Genomic DNA, 7012 nt, shown 5'->3' on the forward strand with positions numbered 1-7012 from the left:
CTCAGGTCACACACCACTGTGCTATCACGTCCCAGGGCCATAAATACAACGTGCCTTGTGGAAAAGGAACACATCAGCTTCACCCAGTACAGAAATACTTAATGCACAGTTAAGTAATAGGCAGAGAGGGAAAGTGTTTCTCTGGCATGGTGGGGGAGGGGGGGAGGCGGTGCCGCGGAACTTTGGGCACACTTCACCCCCATGGGAGCAAAATGGGCTACAAAGTGTAGCCAGCCGCCTCCATCAAACCTGGGAGTCCGGTGGGCTGCAGCAGCTCTCCTCTGTAAAAGGTGTCCAGGGTGGGGGGTAGACTACAGAGCACAAACATTCTTTGAAATACAGCCAATCCTCACAGCCCTTTGATGGGGCCAGAAGAGTGGAGATGTCAGCCCTCAGCCTCACCACCCACTGCTCCGAAGTTCTTGCCCACCACCCCCTTACATTTACAGGGCTCACCTACCACGTGTCTAAATATTTAAAAGTTAGAAATCACCCAGCCCCCTGTTAAATCAAATATGTTCTATCCTCCTACCTCGACAAAGTGAATGACGTGGAAGGCCAGGCTGGAATTTACAGTTCTGGGGCTCTTGGAGGTTATGGGCGGGAGCACGGTGGTACCGGGAGAGGTGACCCTGAGACAAAGGCCCACCCACTTTCATTTTCTATTCTGCCCCCCAGAAGGCCTCAAATGTACACGTGTGGCTATCCCAGATCACACGTTCAAATTCTGTCCATACCCCAAGCATAGAGCTGCCTGGTGGCCACTCAGAGCTTAGGATCTTATCATTGAGCAGGGAATTCTGGGGTTCCAGGTACCTGGAAGGAGGCTTAGGTGGGGGTTGCAGCTCCTCGCCCTGTATGCAGGGGTGAGACTAGAGGGCAAACAGAACCAGCCTCCTTAAATAATGGGCCTGGGCAAGGTCTCTCTTGCCAGTGTCTACTCTAAAACAATGAATGCTCTTGATAAAGAAGTTGCATTTCTGAAAAAAAGCCGCAGGGCAGAGACCTGGCCCACCTTGATTATCATTGAAGCCCTTGCACCCAGAACAGTGCCTTGCACACAGTAGGTGCTCAATAAATGGTGACTGAATGAACTGCAATCATAGCAGCCAAGATGGATTTTAAGTCACTGGTTGTTAGAATACTGAAATCACGGGGCGCCTGGGTGGCTCAGTGGGTTAAAGCCTCTGCCTTCGGCTCAGGTCATGATCTCAGGGTCCTGGGATCGAGCCCCGCATTGGGCTCTCTGCTCTGTGAGGAGCCTGCTTCCCCTCTCTCTGCCTGCCTCTCTGCCTACTTGTGATCTCTCTCTGTCAAATAAATAAATAAAATCTTAAAAAAAAAATAGAATACTGAAGTCACTAAACCCTTTGAAGGCTTCTGAAGTAAAGTGGGATTTCAGTAGCTACTGATTCTCACTCTCTGGGTCAGGGGTCAATCCTTCTTTCTTCCCACACTTGAGCAACTCAAAATACCAAAAATAAATAATTTTATATTAAAATGCCTGCATTTTATTGAAAACCTGTGTTGGAAACATTGGAAACAAGTTGCCTTCATTAGGAAAGGTAGTTTTACACCACCTTTCAGCAGAGAGAACTTAGATTTGAGCTCCAATACCTCCTCTGCTTAATCCTTCCCCAGCTGGAAGGGGGAAGAGGAGTCACACCTGGACGCCCTCAGGCCTTCACAGCTCTCGTCGCCACAGTATTTCCTTTTACTACTAGGTCCTGCGTTTCACTCAGAGCGGTCATTTGTGTCCTGATTTCCAGGACCGCAGTTGCCCAATTCTGCACAGGGACAAATAAAGTAGAGCCCATGTTGGTTCTTCTCCAGTTTATGACAGCATTCTCCCTCAAGTCGTGTAGGGGGTCTAAGTTGGTCTGATGGAAGTCACCATGACCCCTACTGCATGCCTATAATCATTTCCTTAGATAATTAATGACAAGTTTGATTAGCCTTCAGCAAGGTTCACGGCTGCAACCATGCCTCAGCTTCATGGTGGGGAAGCCATACTAATGAGTTTAGACGTCCACAGTTTCTATTTGGTTTTCAGGCCAAGCATCTTTGTTTTTTTCCATTTCCTAGCCTTTCTTTGCCAAGATTCATGTAAAATAATCGAAGTTTTGGCAAATGAGAGCATGGTCATGCCAACCACAAGCTATAAGAGATAGGGAAGGATGGGTCAAATATGGTTAAGTGGTGAACAACAGGGAGTCCCTTTCTTGGTATCAGTTCTCAATGTTCAAGAAACTTGAACTTGGAGCACTCAGCTCTTCTTCCACTGTTTGTCTGAAGGATATCGCTGTCAGGGAGGAAGGCTTTGAAATGTTAAATAAGATGCTTGTGGTTGAAAAAAGTTTTCTCCTTTGCTGGTTGGTCTTTCCATTGCTGTCTTCACTGCCCCCTCCTTCTTCCTACCCTAGAGGTTCTGCCAAACCTCAGCCTTCCCCCATTGACTGCTGCCCTCCGACCAAACAGAAATGACCATGCCACCAGGAGATTATACATTTCCTAACCCCCAGTGCATCCCCAGACTTTCAGAATCCTCTGTCCAAAGCCTCAGGACAACCTCCCACAGGTTAGACAATTGGCAACGTCAGTGACAACTATTAATTCTTTGTCCTGGGATAATCAACTAAGGTCCAAGATAAGGAACATGTTTCATGCTTCTCCTACTTGGCCAAGTTCAGGTTCCTGCCTTCAGGGCCACCCTCCAAGGTTGAGGTGGCCTTGATATTTCTTCTTCATCCAGGGGGAGAAATTTTATTGATGTATATCAATCCATCCCAGTTTGTTTGTTTGTTTGTTTTCCAAAACTTCATTATTATTTCTACCCTGGCCTCTGCCACAGCTTGTCATTTTGGTGCAGGCATGGGGTTCATATGTGATGTAGGCTTTTAGAGGATTTTACCTTGAAACATGTTCTAGATATCTGTAATGTTCTTCAAGGAACAGATATTGTATATTGTGCAAGTTTTTTTGTGATTTATTAACAGAGGGACTGTATGCTTGGTTATAGTCATCTCTGAGAGCTTAGCAAGGTGCCTACCACACAGGTCTTCAGTAATTATTTGCAGAAAGAGTCAACTATGAAGTTCAACAGTCAAAGGAATGGCTGGCACAAGTGAGAATCTATTTCCTCACTAACACTCTAGGATAGTAATGAAGAAGAAGGAGACATAAGGGCAAAGTTCTTTGAATGGCATAAATGCTTTGAATGGGATAGAAAGTAAAGAAAAAGCAGAGGTACAGGTAGGTAGGGAGAGCTCACATTGAAACTTGGACTCAGACTTTAAATTCAAGAAGATAGGCTGAGTTCAAAGTCTCTTCTCTTACAAAAATTCCTTTGAAATCACAGAAAAAAGTAGAGTATAAATAGTGCTGGAAGACAGAAATGAGTGTTACCAGAAACCGAATTTCTACATGATAGTGAAAATTGAATACTGTTAATGGCTGGGAAAAACCCAGTGTCCTGAAACAGTTAGTGGAAAAGCTCCTGTACAAGTAAAGGTGTCTTTTCCCAAACCTGGCCAAACCCCAAACACAGGGTGAATGGTTACCTAGATCAGCACAGGGACAGAGGGAGCTGCCAGTAACAGGTTCCTCACACTCCGCCTTCACTCTGACACCCACCACACCCTTATGTTCCCAGTGCTTGGCTGGGCTAACCGGAGAAAACCTTTCTCTAAACAAAAACATGTGTGTGTGCCCTCAGTGTGGAGAGAAGGTGTGGTTTCTGGTGCGGTCACTAAAGCTGAGAATAAAGCCAAACAGAAAAGCTGAGCCCAGGGTGACTCAAGAAGAATGTGTCTGTGTATTTTGTGTGTGTGTGGGGGGGGGGGTGGATGGGTGCACAGAATGGGCATTCACTAGGGGAAAAGACACTTAGGGGATGTTTGTAAGGGATTTGGGGGAAATGCTGTTGTTCAATCTGCAATGTAATTCCCTTCTGTGTTTCCCCACAAAACTTCAGGAAATACTTCATGTTTTTGAACTGGCATTTAGGTGTTTCCAGAGAAGGGGCATGATGATATTAGCCTCAAGTAGCAATAAGACAAAGGCAGGATGGATCAAGGAGAACAGAACTTAAAAAGAAGAGAACTGTCTTCAAGATATATAAGAACGTATGGTAGCCATGAAACAGAGAGGAACCGTGAAATTACTCAGAAATTTAAAAATATTGTGGTGCCTGGGTGGCTCAGTTGGTTGTGTCTGCCTTCGGCTCAGGTCATGGTCCCAAGGTCCTGGGATTGAGCCCTGCGTTGAACTCCCTGCTCAAGGGGATTCTGCTTCTCCCTCTGTCCTTCCCCCTTGCTTGTGCTCTCTCTCTCACAAATAAATAAAATCTTTTTTTTTTTTTTTTAAAGAAGAGATTTTAGGGCGCCTGGGTGGCTCAGTTGGTTAAACTGCCTTCGGCTCAGGTCATGATCCCAGAGTCCTGGGATCGAGTCTAGAGTCCAGCTCCCGCCTCAGCGGGGAGTCTGTTTCTCCCTCTGACCCTTCCCCTTCTCGTGCTCTCCCTCACTCTCTCTCTCTCAAATAAATAAATAAAATCTTTAAAAAATAATTTAAAAATTTAAAGGTAACAGTGAATTCAAACTGGGTGTCTGAATAAGCCAGAAGATATATGCTTCTGGAAAATGCTGAAGAGCATGAGGCACCTGGGTGGCTCAGTGGGTTAAGCCTCTGCCTTTGGCTTAGGTCACAATCCCAGGGTCCTGGGATTGAGCCCCGCATCAGGCTCTCTGCTCAGCGGGGAGCCTGCTTCCTCCTCTCTCTCTCTGCCTGCTTGTGATCTCTGTCTGTCAAATAAATAAGTAAAATATTAAAAAAAATTTTTTTTTAAATGCTGAAGAGCAGCAACAGCAACAAAGACACATCCACGCACTCGTGTGGATGCGAAGGGAGTCGTTTTAAAAGATGTGACAATTATGTATAATTTTTATTCAAATATTTGAAGTCTGGATAAAATAAATGATTTTCTATGAGACAAAATTACCAAAACTGGTTTGGGAAGATACTGAAATAGACTTAAATCCATTCTCCTTGGTGTTCACATGCTTAGCCTGAAAAGCAATTTATGCAAAGTCTTTAAAGAATATCTCACTGCCAGTCATTTAACTATTGCATGACATTAAAAAAAACACACACACATACACTGCTTCCAGCTCACCTCATACCCCTATCCTAGTATCAAAATAAATACCAAACAAAATAGAACATAGAAACCACATCACAAATGAACCATTCTCAAAAATTCTAAGTAATTCTTAAGCAAATTCAACCAAATAAAGTATTCAAAGAATAATACATTATAAAGAAAAAGATTTTTTTTAAAGATTTTATTTATTTGAGATAGAACATGTGCAGGAGAAGGGACAGAGGGAGAAACAGAGCAGAGAGCCTGATGAGGGGCTCAATCCCAGCACCCAGGGATCATGATCTGAGTCGAAGGCAGATGCTTAACCCACTGAGCCACCCAGGCTCCTCTATAACCAAGATTTTATCACTGAAATGTAGCAATGATTCAACATTAGCAAGTGTCCATTACATTATTAGTTTCAAGTAGCAACAACCGATGCTTTCAAGAGATGCTGACAAGGCTTTTGATAAAATTCAAGAACCATTACCAATTAAGAAAATAAATTAGGCAAGGAAACTTGGACCTAGTCCAACATTTTTATTGTAGGAGAGGAGGGAGCTATGATCTTTCCTATAACTAGCTACTTGGAAAAAATAAAAAGGCTGGGTTTTTTTTCCCTTGTTTAAATTTTGCAAGAGTACTTGCTTAGGAAATATGATTTCTAGGGAAAAAAATGAAGACAAGTTTTCATGTGACTGAACTCGAGTAATATTCTGGCCCAATTAAAAACCAGTTCACAGCCATCGTGGCCCTCTGAAGTGTTAGGTTCATTGAAAAGTCATAGATTTTTAAACAGTTTTCATCAAATGGGAATTTCTAGTTATACTTCAAAAGTACCCATTTCTGGTATCCCAGTCAAAATAACATTAGAAGAAGTATTCAGTGGTTCAAGATCTACGCATGATTGAAGAGTACCTTTCAAGGTCATCTCACCTGCAGGAATTATTTCAGAGCCCAGCCAGTCATTCCAATTTTAATTTAGAGACAGGCAATTCTGAGTAATTGATAATTGTGCTTCTGCCTCTTACTTCTGGGAGTACTTGTGGATCTCCTTAATATTACAAGATTTGGAGAGATGGCTTAAGTATTAATGCAATATCTCTCTGGTATAATATAGTCGCTATATTCTATTCGATAAACCCAGGGATGGTACCTCAACTACGTAACAATCGCCCTGGCAAAGGCACAGAACAGCCACCACAGATGCCTCCTCTATCAGAATGGGTCCTCCATAATCTGTACCAGTACAAATCAGCTGAGGGGTATACCTGCTGACATAAAGCCTAGATCGGTCCCCACAAGCCATGGTTCCATGTTGTCTGTGGAACAACTGAGCACTTGGTTAGTGCTACAGTGTCTTAGAAGATTCAGTAAAAACCTTCACACTTCAAACTCCATTCCTCATCACCCTGTCTGGTTTACTGGATCTAGCAGTTGTACCTATCCATCATGTTTAACACATATCCTCACCTCTTCTTCTGACTTTGCTGTTCATATCAACATGGAGAACTCGTGGTTCTCAGTCATTCAAGCTTGGAAATTATGAGCCAGCATCTACTGGGGACAAATTGGAGAGGGCCAATATCAGGGCAACAGACCTGAGTGGTCCCCAGGAAACTGGAGAGCCAGACGGATGGGACATCTGTAGCAATTCAGCCTAACAATAGGCAGCAGGGCAAAGGACAAGGCAGAACATGGTGTCAGGCAGCAAGGAGCCAACCGTCAACAAGCAAGACCCGAGGAGGAAAGGCTACAAAACATCTCGTCCCAGAAGTCCCGGGTAGGGGTTTGAGGTGGTGAATCAGGCCCCTGAGTGCAGTGTAGGCTCAGATGCAGAGGTCCAAGAGAACAGCCTGGCTGTTTTCACTT

The sequence above is a fragment of the Enhydra lutris genome, unplaced genomic scaffold (genome assembly GCF_002288905.1).
Source record: "Enhydra lutris kenyoni isolate GAN:26980312 unplaced genomic scaffold, ASM228890v2 scaffoldscaffold31, whole genome shotgun sequence".
In the NCBI taxonomy this organism is placed as follows: domain Eukaryota; kingdom Metazoa; phylum Chordata; class Mammalia; order Carnivora; family Mustelidae; genus Enhydra; species Enhydra lutris.